The sequence below is a fragment of the Setaria italica genome, chromosome III (assembly GCF_000263155.2).
Source record: "Setaria italica strain Yugu1 chromosome III, Setaria_italica_v2.0, whole genome shotgun sequence".
In the NCBI taxonomy this organism is placed as follows: Eukaryota; Viridiplantae; Streptophyta; class Magnoliopsida; order Poales; family Poaceae; genus Setaria; species Setaria italica.
Window position 1 is genome coordinate 5,524,900 of NC_028452.1, and position 18,331 is coordinate 5,543,230.

Consider the following 18,331-nt stretch of genomic DNA (forward strand, 5'->3'; position numbering starts at 1 on the left):
GCTGCGGCCACGGCGCCGGTGACGGCTCCCGTTCCAACGGGAAGCCTCGCCCCGCCATGAGACACTCTCACCTGTCCGCCGCCCTCGGCCTCGCCGTTGACCCCGAGCCCATGGGCCAGTGCACCAAATCCTCCGCAGCCAGCCACCACCGCCTCGACGCTCAGGCCGCTGCCGGCCATGCCCCGCCGTCCAGAACACAGGAAGGGGAAAAGAGATCCAGAGGACACCAGCACGGGCACGCACGCACTCTACCACCGCAGTGCCCCACCTCACGGGCATGGCATAGTCTGAGCTCACAACAATTCAGCGCTCTTGCTCACATCAGGAACATCATGGATCTTTAGTCACGGGGGCACCAAGACACTTGCAATTGAAGACGAAGCCAGATAGGATCATGCTGCATTGCTGCTGTAGCAATCGTAATAATGCCCCCAAATTTGTGACAGATTTCATCATTGAGGCCGGAAACAGGAACCTGCATCATGATCATCTCAGGTGAGGCTACGATCTTAGGATCCGGCCATCATGGAAGAAAGCAACATCATCCTTTAAGGATTACTAGTAGAAATGCCCGTGCGTTGCTACGGTTCTTTACATGTCTATATTGATGTTTCAGGTTAGAATGCACATCTACGATGACTTCTCAAATGCCACCGAAACACTTCCATTTTTTTATTTTCTGAAAAACTTTCACTTTTCTTCATCTTCTTTAAAATTGCCTCTCTCGAAATCAAATCTCCAGGTCAATGATAGCATAAAAAGTCACAAGTTTTTGTAGACATCTTGAAATTAACATAACTGTTCATAAAAGAAGCATAAAAAATGTTTCTCCATGAGGCCACATTTCATGATGGACTCTACACATGAAATGGATTATATCTGACAAATCACAATGACAACATGCCATTGGCATGCAGTGACACATATGCTCGCACACTTGGATCAAGACACGGTACAAAAGGTTTGTTGCAACTCAAATAAATTGTGCTAATCACATAAGCATAATAGGTACCATGATTTGATACAATTTATCTTCATCATTTGAATGTTTTAAGCTTCTTTTGATACACTCATATTGACATCGTCCTCTTTCTTTTCACTCTTGAGTATTGCAGATACAACTTATGAAGTCCAGGACACCGGAGGGGCAATTCGCTTTTTGAGCTCGTACCCATCCTGTAGATTTATAATTTTTTGTAAGGTAAACAATCAACAGTAAATTTGTATATTTAAATAAACAACATTAATTTAAAAGTTCCATGATACTGACCTTTAAAACTGGCAATTGTAGTTCTACATCTTTCCATGCGGACATAAAGAGGGAAACAAGATAACCGGATAGTTCCCTGGTACAAGATAGATTTTTTAATAATCAAAGTTATAAATAATACTCTAAAAATGATTCAAAGACAACAAAAAAGTTAGTATATTTAAATACCTGTTATAAATTGGAACATTAGGTATGATTATTTGACGCCACAGGAAATATCCTCATTCCATATAGACCCAGGGCATATTTTTGACATGGCTTTTGGTAAGTATTCAGCTATCCATAAAAGTTTCTTCACATGTCTTGCATTTGGGTTGTATTGGTAAATGGGATTAAGAGGAGTTGGATCCAAAATGTATACTGTTCTGATGTCTTTATTGAGTACAATTAGAATGAAGCCACCATTGAATTCTACTGGCATAAGAATCTGCATTTGGCAAGTTGTTAGAATAGTGAAAGCAACGGTGGTGGTGATAGGTGTAGAGATATGTTCCTTACTGTTTTGCATCTTGGAACACTATATGTAATACCAGGCCAGCTACGAACGGTCTTTGCTAGCCGTTCCACATCCAAGTTTTTACGGTAGTTCGGGTGTCATCCAAAATCTGTAGTAACCTAGGAAATTAAATAATAATTATTTAGAAAGGTGATCACAAGGGATGTGTACATGTATATAGACACTTGATAACATATAAGAACATACCTAAAATTGCATGTCCAGACAATGCTTTGATACTGTTCCTTTGGTCTTCTTCACTATTTCAATGTTGTCGAACATAATCTTTCGTATGACTAAATTTAAACAATCACAGTCCATGGGTACATCCTCATTTATCATTTCTTGCAGCTTTTTGACAGTCAAGGTAATGGAATATGGCTTGGAGTTTTTGATCCATACGTTCCTAAAAATTATTAGGAAAAGCAAATAGTGTATGCTCTAAATTGTATTCGAAAACTAAAAAAAATGTTGAGCAGTAGTAATTTGAAGTGGCTTACTTCAATGTTTCTGCACAATTGATTGATTTGATGTAGTCGCAAAGGCCGCCAAGTAACTCTTGCACACTCATCGTAGAAAGAATAGACATTAGTGACTGGTATTTATTTTGATCTGATAATGACTCTAATTCTTTGGATTTCATTTCATGAACAGATAATGATTCTAAATCTTTGGATTTCATTCCATCATCTTGACTTTCCAATATCACAACATCATTTGAATTTTTCTCAGTGCCATGATTTTGTACAGACTTGGTAGTCATTTCTACTGTGTTTGTTTTCCAACATAACAGTATACCGGCTAACTTCTATCTAAATTGACTAATATCTTCCTGTAAAGTAGCAATGAATGTGGGTAAGTATAAAACTTAATATGACATCAACTATATAAAATATACCTGTGTAATAGCATGAAATAGTGTCTCTCCAGTCTAGTATTCCATAAACTTGACCATAAATAGACCACAAGGTGAGCTGTATGGTTACAGAAGAATAATTATTGAAAAAAAAGGCAAAGAATTTTATAGAAGATACATAGATTGAATAAACTACAAGAGACAATTTTCCTGTTGTTGCCTAGCATGAAACACAGAAGGAAACAGCCAGTGTACCAGAGGGAGATAACTAAAAGACCAAGATCGGTGAGAATGGGATCCATTTTGTGACTTAATTGGTAGGTCTCAAAATCATGCTGGGCGTGCACAAGAGTGTTAGAGACATGTTGCACAACCATATTGTAGGCTCTACATGATAAAATCAAACAGCAAACAACCAAAATATCTTCTAGCATACAAAAAAAAATGAGAGCCAATTTTAATCAGAATATATTGGACAGTGCGTGGATTACCGGGGCCTATTAGAAAATACTTGACAAGTGAGTTACAATTTGTTTGAAAATAGTCATGACAAAGTATTAGAACAATGGAAGAAGCCACAGAACAACACAAGGAGCTTCTGGTATGAGATGATTATGTAAAAACTATTAAAGTTTATCAGAAAGAAGCATTTCATTTTGTGCCAAGACTACCAATGAAACCTGTTTTGGTACACCAGTTCACCTCATAAGCATCAAAAGAAATTGTGTTTCTTTGGTAATCGAATTGAATGTGAAGATAGTGCCCAGAAACCTATGCAAGAAAGGGTCGCATGATTTTAGAAGCAGGTATCAGCAAAAAAAATGTATGACTAAAGATCTGTTGTGTTAGCATATCAAGTTTCCTCACAACAAATAAGAAAAAAAAATGCAAGTGCATTGATGTGATAATTTCTAGCCCTTGCCCATTGGGAGCAATCTGGTGGCTTCTTAAACATTGCTTTAATAGTGTGAACATTATTAGGTTAATGAGGTGAAGCACACCTATCTTTTTGGATTGGTTCTTCCGATTGTTTTATGATCGTCCATTCAGTAACTTGCAGGTTTTTCCAATTATGGTCAATCAACTCTTCCTATTTTTCAAGAATGCTCAAATGCCATCGCAGTCCTTTTAGCTGTAAATAAATTGAATATATTAATAAATAGCTAAAGCTATTCACATAAGTGGTGGATCATATAGAATATGTTATTACATAAATAAAGGGTGATAAATGCTATAGCAACTTACCATATTAGTGAGGTCATCTCAATGGAACTTCGAACATAATGAGTCCAATACTTGTATCTCACAATTTTTTACGTTAAGAATAGCTAAATACCAATGTGTTTCTTCTATATTTACTGGAAGTAGAATCTATAAGTAAGACATTGAATTAGTTGCAGACATGCAAAAAAAATTAAAAAAAATCCAAACCTAGAATTTGTAATATATGAAAAATACAAAAATAGATGTTACCATTTCATGTTTTAGATATTTTTTCACAATCTCCGTAATAAAGTTGCCACCTTCATTTATTCCAAATAGTCCATCTCTTTTTAACAGTCCTGAAACAAAAGGATTCTCATAATATATTTTAATACCATTCATATTTTGTAGATGAGCCGTATCCTTTATACAAACATATATATGCGTTGATTACCTATAAAGATTAAAAGATACATCAACAGTCATTAATGATATAATATTCATAAAGTATTTTATAAAAGATCATCATCCACATATTTGCTTTGATCTAGCAGGCACAACAATTCTTTTTGTTTGATAGATATATCGTTTATGTTCACTAGTAGATCAGATTCCAAAGATGTTTCTATTGCTATTTGAGCACAATAATCTAGATCGCTCATTGTATAATCTGCCAAAAGTCAAGTAATTTGAACAATCATAACCGAGGGAACTAACAATGTATATAATGAAAAAAAATACCAAATATATTTTGGGAGATAATCATATGCTTCGTCAACCTTAGTTTTGCTATGTTCTTCTGATTGCTTAATTACGTCTGATTGCTTAATTAAATCTAGTGATGGATGTGGTTCCAATGGGTCACAACAATCAATCTGGTTATCTGATTCGGAAACAATCGATTCAGAATATTTCAATTTTTTTTTAAATAGCCTATCATCAAGATCCACACCACCGGGTGATTCAACGTTCGAATCCATTATCTGCAAAAAATAAAGCATGAGTCTTTACAATTTCCACTGGGTGATTAAACGTTCTAATCCGTTTTACCCCATTGATCAACCAAACTGAACTCTATCGTCTCGCTTTATAAACAAAATCACGTAGTCGTCCAGAGAACAATAAAATGCTAGGCACTTCACCGCAATCTAGAGTTGCAACATGTCATCAAATATAATCTGTTAGGAAGCTTGCACCTGAACATCAGACAATCTAGACGATTGGTAAAACTTAAAAATCCACTACAGAGCATAAGAAAGCAGAGAGCAACATGTCATCAAATATAATCTGTTAGGAAGCTTGCACCTGAACATCAGACAATCTAGACGATTGGTAAAACTTAAAAATCCACTACAGAGCATAAGAAAGCAGAGAGCAACCACCAAAACACAAAGAACACTAAGTTAGCAGAGCGAGTATTATTCCACACCAAAATCTACCGATCCAACACCCAGGAACCTAACAATCGAACCGGAGAAACAGCATCCGTGTCCGGATCGCGAGGCAGATTCATCCAGGAAGAAGTTAATTACCTAACTTGGCGCGAGGAACACCTTGGAGAACGAACCTGCCGTGAGGACTCGCCAGCCAGGGCGGACGATGAAACGGACAATCGGACGGGCTAGAGCCGAGAGAAGTTTTGGGGGACGGAGGCGGCCAGCTAAGGCGATCGATGAGATCACAAACACCCAAATCAGGATTGGTGCCTGATGAGTTCAGGAGGGCCCAATATTTCTCCTCTTCTATTTATATTAGATCAGAAAATACCAAATTAAAGAAGTTCTTGATGAGTACGAATCAAGTTCGAGTTCTTGTTGGTTAAGAGAGAGAATAGTATCAGAATACTCCGCTGATTGGGAGTCGATCTCCCATGGCAGAACCCACCATGAGCTGGCTGGCGAGGGCAAGGAAGACACCGAGCGCGTGTGAGAGCGCTGCGATGAGCGACGGCACCAGCGAGGCCATCGCCACACCGGGAGGTCAGAAGAAGAGCCCCTCCTGGATGTAGTGGCACGAAAGCATGGGCATGTCCGAGACCGAGAGGCTGAGGTCTCCAACCGCCGATGTGCCGGCGGGGCCGAACCGTCTGCTTCGAGACGACGGAGATCGTTGGCAGTGTCGGTGTGGACAGCCGGAGGATGGTGAGGGGGCCGGATGCGGACGGGGCCGGCGGCAGCAGACGGCGAGGGAAAGAGACTGGAGGAGGAGGGCACCACGGCAGGCGGTGGTGCGGGCGGCCGGAGGATGGCGAGGGGGCCGGCGGCAGACTGGAAGAGGAGCTCACGGGAGGGGGGAGGGGATAGGACACGGACGGGTGGATGGCACAGGGACTTTTTAGCAAAAACAACAAGTCTTATTTCAAGGACTGCGGGTTGATTAAAAAAAGTTGAGAGACTTTTTTGCAAAATAACCACGACGGTCGGAAGAAACAACCGCTCTTTAATAGTGGTGTTAGAATATCAACACCACTATCTACCTAGGAACATGAACTTGTATCTGGATGGCCATGACAACGGTCACCAGCACTGTGCCTTGACCACTGCGTCGTTCTCTCTCTCTCTCTCTCTTTTGAGAAACCTGCGTCGTTCTAATATAATGCTCTAGCAAATATCCGACGCTTCCACGCCATGAGGAGTACCTTACCAAGCTGACACGAGGCGCTCGTGTAGCGCAAGATTTCGGAGTGACAACGAAGCCACCAGGTTGTTATCACGAGTCTGTTGATGCCGCTCATTCCCAATCAAGCAGTGTTAGTCTTGTCTCATCATCCACTTGCTAGCAAGAATTCTCCCCCCATCTTGCCTGGTGGAATAGTGAAATAAGCATGCCAACGGGCAATGGTTCTACGAGCTACTTGAGCTACGGGCAATGGTTCTACGGGCTAGATCCAGCAGAGCAGGGGAACAAATGAGGATGAGGTGAATGATATACAGAGAGGAGAGGTTCATTGACCTGAAGAAATTTATATGAGTTGAAGTCGAGCGCTGAGCCGTTGCTTTATATATATCTCCAGGATAACTGACGAGGAAAGTTGACGACACCACAGCAGAAACTGTCCATACTTATTTCGCTTTTTTTCTTTACTTGTTGTACATTTTGAATTCGGGTTAAATTAAACTTTATGAGGAGGCAGATGCACACCATGGCAACATCATAAATTCCGGACGGTATTTTTCGAGCATCTTTTTTGGGTGCAGAGTCAACAATTGCACATCATTAAACAAACAGGCATTTCAAAAGGTGGATTGAATTACATCAATCGATTTTCGTTTTCCGTCAGTTTTACGTTTTGGGCTGTATTTTTGTTGTTGTTTCTGCTTGTATAAAGTACGGCCCATCCTCGTCTGCTCGAATGGTTGTTATTGTTTTGTCTGTGGGCTGTATTGTTACTTTTTGTTTGTTTGTTATTGTTTTGTCTGTTGGCTGTATTTGTTTTTTTTTTGTTGCAGCCTGGATCATCAATTCATCATCAGTCGATTCTTTGCATAATCGCATTTCAATCGGCCCATCCATCCTGGTCATCACCGAGACACCTGAACACCTCTCAGCCGCCAAACTCGAGATCATCGTCATTCAGGTCATGGTCATGTCCTGCACTCTCCCGCTGCTCCTCGCCCAGACATGCGCCAACCACTCCCGTTACGTCCCGTACGCGGCTCAGCCAAGCAACACCAGCCACCACGTCTCGGTCCACCTCCGTGAGCGTGAACAGTCCACTTTCTAGTTGATGCCGGTTCAGATTTACCTCGATTTGTGCGGATATCTCTTCTTGATTAATAATCAACTGGAATTTGGTTTGGTTGGCACTCGAATTTTTTTCCCCTCCTAACACTGCTACGTGGCATCATTCGATTGGTTGAAAAAAATCGATTGATAGCCAAATAGAAATCACTCGAGTAATTTGTAGTCACTCCCTATGATATTGTTGACGCTAAAAATCGCACAAAGACTTCGGCTTCTGCGTCGGACACACGACCCGCGAGAATCTGCTTAACTCCTGTTCAGGTTGTCGTCCTGGTGCGGTTCACGCGGCATGGCAGTCAATCTGACCTGTTGATTGATAAGGAAAGCGTTAAATTACATGGTTTCGATCGGCTAAAGTTCCGATCTGTTTTGAAGGATGTATCAGTGAATTGGCTGAATTACTGTAGAGATGATCGGCTATAAAATAGCCGATGATCACGTAGCGATTGTAAAAAGGACTACTGGAGCAACCTAAACAATGCTACAAAAGCAACACTTGAAACAGATCTAATCAGCTATATGATAATAAACAAAGAATATTGATAAAAAGCCGACAGTTCGTGTCTCAAGCTGGATAACTAGTGATAAAAACTAAAACAACAGGTAAAAACTATAATTCTAGTAAATATCGATAACTAGTGAATAAATCTAAACGAAACAACAGTGATACGCCCGAAGTTAAAGCTTAGATATTACTCGATAAGAGGAACTTACAAATTGGCCGGAGGTCGTGTTGATGCAGCCTTGTCAACTCGTACGAACTCATGAAAAGAAAAGTATTTGGCGAAGTCGCCGACTTGAAAGTAAAGTACGTAGGAAAAGTAGATCTGTATTATTGATCGATGTGTTGTTTTACAAGTCTTACGAGATAGCTATTTATGCCCTGTTACAACTGATTTCCTAACCGATTAGGATTTTTCTCTAATTTAAAGATAACAAATATTTACACACGGACACAACCCACATCGAAGTTAGTTATTATTTTCCCACGGGCCAATCTTCATTTTCGGCTAATAACCTCCTTGGCCCATTTTATGCCCACATCGGTTAAGCCGTTCTGACCTCCAATCGGCCAGTCTTCATTGACTCCCTCAGCCAATCAGCCGAAACACTGTAGCTTTATCGGTCGATTCTCCAACTGTAGCTTCTTGCCTGCCGCATCGGCCACCTTCCTCTCCTTTGACACCGACGTTAACACGTGTCAAAATCCGACGTCAACAGATATATACACCTAAATACACGATATTGACCTTTTATTTTGCTGTGGGATAGTTTGGAGGAAAATGGAATGGCAGGAAGCCGGGAACATATAACGAATGGGCGGCACTGGGCTGCTACTCGTGTTGGGCTGGGCTTCATCTACTTTTGGTTCTTTGCGTGTGGCCGGCTGGCCCGGCCCAGCACGGCTTTCCTGCTCTCTCTCCCTCTCTCAATTCCTTCAGGCTGAATGACCACACTGCCAGAGTGCCAGTAGACCTGCCCCGTGGAGCCCACACTGGATGGAGTACTCTTCACAACTCATGAAATGAATAAAAGAAGAGTATGCTGTCTTTTTTTAGAAAAAGGAATTTTATTTCTGCCTCTATAAGAGTTTTACACTCAACCAATTCTTATTACATTTCAAGCCTCCGGCATTTAAAAAACGTGAGTTTCGTAGGATCATCGCAGGAAAATCTCATGAAAGTTTAATTGGTTAGATAAAGAAAGGTTAAAATTATCTAGCAGTGTGGCTGGTGCGTATAGCGTGGAGCAATAAGAGTACACAGTACTCCAAATAAATGAAGACTATGGCATATGCATTAAGAAAATCTCAAAACATTGCAGCATATGTTGATGTTATGTTTTATGTCTCCTTTATTTTTTTGAATAAAAGATCCTCACTTTACTTGAGAGAGTAAATAAAAAATTGAGGTTCATCTTGGAATTAACAAATAGATATGGAGAACAAGGGCTCCCTTCGATGTCTGAATGCCTCTCTTACTTGCGTGAGCATTATAAAATTTTGGTTCAGAAAGAAAGAAAGATGTAAGTGTTCCGTACTACCATAATCCATTCTTTGCCGGCCGCCACACCAAGATTTGCCTGAATCATCCAGCCCCTCTATTTGGTTCAATTTCAGGTCAGCACATTGCACGCAGTTACGCACATCAATGCTATGTTTCTACGCATCTCTCCTGTACAACCATATCGATCAGTCCAATTGTTCATTCCCATGGCAACCTCACAAAGTCACAATTATGTTTCATAAAAAAAAAGTCAAAATTATTAGCTCCATTTTTTTAATACGACAGTTAAACACCGTGCATTTGGCAGGTGAACGACCACTGACCGACCAAAAGAAAGAATTTCCTTGCAAACCATAAATGGCGAGAGAACGAATCATTGAAGACCACTACATGTCGAACATTTTCTAGACCCAAGCAGGGGCACGCATCACATGGAAACAACAAGAATATTGTGAAGTGAGCAGAGCCTAATTGTTCGATCTCCACAGTCAAGTTGTACTAACTCCATATCACCACTATATAGCACGTTGGTCGTAATAACTGATCATCAATCATCAAAGGGAGGGGGCGCAGACGACGCAGGCGAGGAGGAGCATGGCAGAGGACGCGGCGTCGTCCTCCTCGCTGAAGCTGCTGCGCTTGAACCGGCACGCCTTCCCCTTGTTGCACGGCAGCAGCCGCCGCAGCACCAGCTCCTGCGCCTGATGCTGCTGCTGCTGGTGCCGCCTCCCGGCGCCTCTCGCCGCAGCCGCCGCCTGATCGGCTGCAGCCGGCCGGTGAACCATCTTCCAAATGTTGGTTTAATTTAGAGAATTGTAAGAGGAGAGCTAGTGATGAGCGCGAAGAGCTTATGAAAATTGGTGAGCGAGCTGGGAGATGAGGAGGCTGGAGAGCGAATGGACATGGCCATGTGGCGAGGCCTATTTATAGAGGTCGACGACGGCCGGCGATCGCCGGCCATGTGCTGGTGATGCTGCGATTTTTATTTCTGAAGGATATACTAATACTACAGCCATATGGCATTATTGCGCCGCTCGATCGATCCAGGGTCTATAGATAGATGCGCATGATCAGGACGACGACATCTTTAATTCAAAAATGCGTTTGGAAGCTACTGCCGCATGGGGGCGAGCGAGGGCCGGCCTGGTACCTAGCTACTGTAGGTTACAAAGGGGAAAGGCTATAGCTAGCAAAGCTGGAGGATTTGAAACGGCAAGGAGGCAGAGCCGATGCATGGTCAGCATCCAAAAGCATGGAACAGTGGGTGGGAGGAAGAACATGGTAGGGCACAGAGCAGTAGCGGTCCAGATGCAATGGAGCAACGTCGTCGTCTACAGTAGCATGAGCGACAACAAACACTGAAATCACAAGTTGAATTTCTTCCAGCACACCAGTAGAAAACTTTAGTTAATTCCGTAAATGCTCCGCATAAGAACAGTATATTCTGCAACTCAGCACAGCACATCAGCTGTCATCTTGCCGTTAGGCTGCTTATTAGCTGGTCAATGCCTTCAAAACCTTCAAGGCGCCAAACGAACAGTTTGACTTGATGATTGAATGGAATCTAGACCATGCTGGGAGAACACAACGGACACTCGGACACACCTCTCTCCCTTTTGTGCTCTCTGGAGCCTGGACCAGGCACGCTCATGCAACTGATACGTGTCAACAGGCGCATGGGTGTGATCACAGCACAGGCGTAGCAAGCTAAGACCGGTCTCATCTTGCAAAACATCCTTTCCAGCTAAGTGATTACATGCATAATTGGTCAATACTGTAAGTCCTAATAATGCAGGCAGGCCCGTAATTCCATAATTAAAGTAATAACTAACTAAGCATGATTCAGCTAAATCCTCAAGACTTCAGCACAAGATCGTACGGCGGCTCAATAACTGACAAAAGAAACCAAACGATCGACGGGAGGCACATGATTGGCGTATGCATGTTACATGCTAGGACAGGCCATGTGGCTCTGCTGATTAGAGGCTAAACATGTGGACAAAACAGACTTAGGACTAGGGCCGTTGCGCCAGCATGATGATGGCCACTACCCTTATGCACTGTTGCTGCCATTGCAATTCAAATATTCCTGTGTGTGTGCTCCGATGGTACTTGTGGTCTTGTGGATGTCGCCTTGTCATGATGAGCTAATTTAACGACCCATGTGATTTGTAGGAGGAATTATTGTACTGTGTATGTTTTATTTGGACTGAAGATACTCTCAAGCATGTTCCAGTCTAGATCGCGAACCGAAATATGATCATATAGTTTTTGGGAAAAAAACATAATGTGTGAAGTATTTTTTTATTTTGCAGAAAAAGTGAAATATATTATTAAATACATCACTATCGGCTTATGTGTTATAACACATAAGTTATTTTGTCATAGGGGAATTTTTAAAATATTGGTGGTATTCTTCAATTCAATTGTACACTTCTATATAATTCTTTTTTTCAGATATGCTGATCAAGACAAGAAGACACCTATAGCTCCTTTCTTCATGGAAGCCTCTCTGTATTTGCACATAGTCAAGGATGACTTATGTTTTGCTTTAGTTTTATTAGACTGCAGTTTTAGTTGTTTGTCCTTCTTCGCCTCAGTTTTTAGTTCAGTCCTCTCCTGTTGATCTTTCGTCCTCTTTTTATGCATAACTCCTTTGTTTTATTATTTTTACAAGATAACAGTAGGATTCTCCCTAGTGTATTCCCCTGAATAAAGAGTAACATGCAATTTGGTTTAACCCAAAGTCAAGAACGATTTTATCAAAATATGTACCAGGCAAATAATTGTGTCTATTAATTTAACCAAAAGAAGGTTCAATCCCAAATGCCTACTGCATTTGCAAGCTCGTCACCGGGAATAATGAAGTGGACAATAAAATGTGGCTGTTACGGACTCTGGCCCACCATACAGTGAGGCACACATGCCTGGTTGCCCAACGGCAACACCCTGACAAAGGGGCCAATGACAAGGTCATTGCACTTGGCCCTGGTCCAATACAGTTAGCTTGCATTTGGTATGGATGCGGCACCTGTGAAAGAGACCTGTACTACTGAACCAGGAAATACTGTACCCAATGCTGGACATGTTAGGTCGTCGTCGTGCTTGTTGAAACCTCTTATTCTTGAAACAGTAGTTTCTTGAAAAAGACATATGCTCAATTTTGTTCAAGAACTTTGGAGTTTCGGCGTCACAGTAACTTGAAAGATGGAGTTAGGTGTCGTTAAAAAAAACTGCTAGTTCGCCAGTCGTTTTAAACTCGATCGTAGAGATAAATTATGTCTCAACTCTTTTCTCAAGAGGCGGAGGGTTACATCAGAAATATTTGAGCAAGAAGTTGGCTACAGTTGTATCAATCGTTACAAACTTACAATACAGCATGGAACCTCATCTCTACCTACAGCAATAGGGCCACTGCTTTTTTCTTCTCGAAACGAACCATGTAGGAGAGCTGCTGATTATATTAAAAAGAAGATAAAATTCAGACCGGATGAAATAATAAAAGGAAAAAATGATGCAAATACCGACATGTTGGATTGGGTCATCAACGCATGTCGCACCACACCCTCACACGCAACTCAACTCTACAACACATCGGCCGGTTGGATTGGTATAGAACCGAAGCCTTACCGTAGCCCATACCACCATACACACGGTTAAGAAGTCACCGAAACCTCCGAGCGTAACCTAGCGTCAACATTGAACCGAGAAGCAGAGTGCACCGCACCGAGAAGGCCACCGCCATGCAGGACATTCCGTCGTAGTGCCACTGTAACATCACTCTCCACCTGACAGGGTGATAGCACCGAATCTAGACCTCTCGCAGGCTGCCTCGCAATCGCCGCCACGATAACACAACACGCGGGGGCCTCGCCACATCCGTCGTTGGACTCTGCCTCTCTCTCGTCACCTAGAAGATACACCGCGCGCGGGGCCTCGCCAAGCCCGCCACAGTACTCCATGTCATGGATCCGCTTCTTTTGTCGCTATCAGAGTATTGAGCGATATTGCCCCGCTCCCCAAGATCTCCATTGATCAGCCAAGCCACCGCAGTGTGTCGACCTCGCCTCGTTGCTTCATCCTCGTCCATAGCCGTCTTCCGACGATGTATCACACCGGATAGCTCAATTAAGATGAGCAACCCGCCGCAGTCCGCTGCAAGCCTAGTCGTCCCACGTTGCCGTTGCCGCAAGCTCCGTCCTCCGACGCAGTCCCACACCGCACTGACTGCTGCCAAGCAACGTCAGCCGTCGCGGTCCGCTGCAAGCAGCCAAATCCAACAACCATGCAACAACCCCTGGCCGCCACCAAAACTTCGATCGCCTGCACATGGGCCGGCAACACCCATTCAGCTCACCACGCAGCGGAGTTGCCACCCTCGGCTATAACCTCCCATGACAATGCTTCAGCAATGCCATGAACCAAGTTGGGTCCCTAGAGACGACGCCTCCAAGGAGGGCACGACACCAATGGCGCCGCCATCGCTCGTCCAGGATCTGGATAGGGTTTTCACCTAGAAGACTCTATGTAGCAAGGTCGTAATTCCAACATGACGCCCTCAGTGGGAAAGACGATGTCCTAGGACACCGCCGTCATGTCCACCAGCACGAAGGTCGGTGAGGACTTTTGCCCAGAGCAATACAACCCCTCGCTGCACGTACATGGTTCGGCACTTCCGGACCACTGCTATGGCAACCCAACCGAGGTGACACCGCTGCCATGCCTCCACCCGCCATGCCGCCGTACCTCCACCTTCGTTTCTGTCGCCGCCCTCCATCGCTGCCCATGCGCAGCGCCCTCCACCGCCTGCACTTCCCTGCCGACACTGCGCATCCGCTTGCCGTGCTCCTCCCGGCCGCCGTACTCCTTCCGCCCACCGCGCGCTCTCCCGACCACGCTCCTCCTAGCCGCGCTCCTCCCAGCGGCGGTGCGCCTCCCGGCGTCTCACAACTTGCCGCCGAACATTGCTTGCGGCAGCTTCTCGCTCCTCGTCGCCTCCGTAATGTCTGCACTGGAAGGATGGCCCGGCACATCACGCATCACCACCATGGTGCCATGAGCGTACCCTGCACCCTCCGACCCCACCACCACGGCACCCTCCGACCCCACCACCACGGCGGCGCTGCAAAACTGTAGACCTATGTCACCAACGAGGAGAAGAGAATGGTAGCGCCGAGGTGGTGTCAGCCACCATTCTGACCACCTTGCCTCCGATCTGTTGACGCAAAAATCGTTTGGTCACCTTCACGTACTAACACACGAGAGGCCTGGGAGATTTGCTTCACTCCGGTGCAGGTCCTGTAGATCGGCACATGTGGTGTGTGCGGGCGTGCCAGTCAGTTTGACCATTCAACTAACAAGGTGAAGATGATCTTTTTGAAGTTCGAGGCAACCGGCCGATCGGACCGATATAATCCTGGCACCAGCGGTGATGATGGCATAGCCAAATAAAGTATGGTGAATAAATATATCAGCTATGAAGTCAATTCCATGTACTTGATGAGCGTGGGCAGTTCATCGACTATCCAGGCAATTCAACACAATTGGCGGTAACCATAGGCTAGAAAGCCGATAGGAGACAGAGCATCGTTGAGCTCTTGTTCCACTGTAGCTAGAGCCACAAGCCGAGGAGATTCAACTAATGTTACTGCCAGTATTTCTAGGTAAAACCACAACGATACACTCAATAGTTGCAGCCTAGAAATACTCGGCAGGACGCTAATCTAAACCTTGCCAACCGATGGATCTAATCACAATAGAACTCAATTCCAACAACACTCGAGGGGTAACCAAGATTAAGATGCAACAGGCTATTAAGTGTTCTATCGTCTACGATGATACGATCTAGAGCTAATTAAAGCAAACTAGATGGCAAAACGATAGAATAGATAAATACCAGCCGATGCAAACTTAATCAAGGTAGGATAACTGGTGAATACCGTAGATTGAGACAAAAGCGATGTGTTGTAAGTCAAAGATCCAAGATACTCGATAACTGGTAGATGAAACCAGACCCAACGTCAACGATGCGCCCGGAAGTTGAAGTTTAGTACACCTAATGACAGGAACTTGCAGCTTGCCGGAGATCGAGGTCGATGCAGCCCAGCTTGCTAGAAGGAACTCGTCGAGAAGCTACATTACTCCTACTCCTAGGGCAATAGCATGAAGCCGAAAGGTAGATGCGTAAAGGTAAATATGTTGTATTGATTGTTGGATATCCATTACAATGACCCTAAGTACATATTTATACTCTGAACTAATGACTCCTGGAAGGAACCGTATCAAAACTACCTAATACTAAATATATTAAGATACATGAACTATAATTCCCTTCCTATAGAATCCTTGCTATTGAAGCCTTCTTCAATCCATCCGTACCAAGACAGATCCACCTGCGTGATTAATCTGGACTATTCCCAGGTGATGTATGCAAGGCAAATAAACACACATGTCGTATCCTTTCTTATTTATTTGATCACCTTTGATTATATGTGGAGGTTTTTTCCTTCAATCTTGCCTTTTATTCTAATCACCTTGCCTGACCAATCCGATAGAACTTATCATAATCGTGGACTCCACGTCTGACAGGTTTGTCCATGTCGTATCCTTCTCTTGAACGAACAGTCAATCGGCTAGCAAAAAATATCTCTGAACATACCATTATTTGAACTGTTGCCGCATGATACTCTAATCACCAGAAACTTGCCGATCACAGTCTGCATGGATGCTTGCAGCCGGCCATCTCTTCACTCTGAATCTTATGGGATTTACCGATTAAAATTTGGTGTCAATACAGCCCTCTAGTTTCGAAATATGAAGGCTTCATGTTTCGAAACTAATTATAGAGGTTCGATGCTTGTCTTTGGAGCCAATGATATCTGATTGCAATATTCAAAGCCGCATTGACTCCTCTTGAAATATAAAAAGCCACATTGGCTTGATGCCTTGATCCGACTCTGAGCCGACGAATTCGCATTGCAGTGGAAACAACAGATCAATCTCCCACCACCAGCTGTCCCGGCGCCGACCCGCACGCAGCCACAGTTGCCTCTTCCCAAGCCTCGCACCCTCCTCCCTGTCAACCTGGGCAGCCGCTAGGCCGGGGGCCGCTCTCCTACCGCCGGCAGCATCCATCCGCACAAGGCGCAGGGCAGGGCACGGCTAGCACCTAGCACGAGGGGCAGGCCGGCTGCATCGGCGCGCGGGTAGGACGGACCGCCATCGGCTGGCGGAGCTCCATTTGGACCTCGGCCTTCTCGCGCTGGAGCCGCAGCATCATGGCCATGGCCTTGCTAGCGGCGTTGGCAGAGGCGAGGCGCTCCTCCTCGACCTCGGCTCGCAGCTCTGACGCCGTGAACTGCGCCGCTACCACCGCCTCCCGCAGCGTCGCATACTCCTCCTCCGCGCCCACTCGCGCCGCCGTGGGCTCCGCCTCTTCCCCCTCCCTCTCGCCGCCCCCGCCTTCCCCTTCTCCGCGCCTAGCTGCGGTAGGCGGCGCCATCGGCACGGCGCGAGGGGCAGGCCAGCTGCGAGCGCCCCGCCCCGCGTTGGCCACCACACGCCGCAGATCCGGCAGCTGGGGGTGGGGGGATCCAGTCCCAAGACCCCGGATCTACCGCCCCGCTCCTCCACTGTCACCCCGGTCGGTGGGGTCACTCCGCACCGCTCCTCTGGAAGCGACGCGCGCCGGCGAAAATGCTCCGCTGTCGCCGTCCTAGGGGCCCACGCGGACTTCCGGCAGGCCCCTCCGGCGGCGGATGCGAGGGAGGGAGGGGGCAGCGGTGGCCGGTGGCACGGCCGCCGCATCTAGTTGCCCGAGCGGAGGCGACGCGGGCGTCCGAAAAAAAACCTGGCAGCAGGCGCAGTAATAGAGCCCCTGCTTAGCTGCCAGGTATAATTTTATCTCTGCAAACAAGCGGTCTGTAGGATCAAATTCCAACTCCACATATTTATAAGATGATGAGCTTTGTTACAATGGTTGTAAGGTAAAAATCCTCTTATGTAACTCACCTGATTGCCTGCGTACGTATAGCTTGCAATGGAAATAATCAGTAGATCCATAGAGCTAGCTTGCAATGGATATGATATAATCAGTAGCTTAGCATTAATTACATTTTGTATGCACACATACATATACCGCCAATTCATCACCATCCATTTCCTGTTCGTCGACCCGCTAGGGAATCTAGGCCATTTTAGAGATGTATGCCAGGCTCGATTTTCAGCTCGTTAGCCCTAACGCGAGCGACGACTAGCGTTAGTTTGTGGCTATCAATCGTTCACGAACGGAGACCTAGCTTCCAGGTTCATGCACGGGAAGGCTGGATACAGATCAATCATGCATGACAGTGACCAGACATGCATTGGAGCTACGGCCGACATCTTGATCAGTTGCATGAAAGCACAGGTCAGGTCCTAGGAAGCAGACAAATACATCGTGAATGCCATGTCGCACGGTACAATGTAATGACTGGTCGACCAAACATGCAATGCACATGGACCTACTAGCTATATCATGGAGTGATATAACATTCCTCCTTGGATAGATGGGGGTGTTGGCTGTTGGGCCTTGGCTAAACGCAGTCACACAGCCACGCACGAGGGGGAGAAATCAGAAGGATTATTTGATCTCTTCATCAAGCCACGCAATGTGCCACTGAAGCCCGGCGACCTCGGCCCACTCAAGAGCCAGCCACGGTCGGTCCTCCTGGGCTAGGCTGCTTGCCCCATGTCCTCCTCCTCAGTCGAATTGGGGC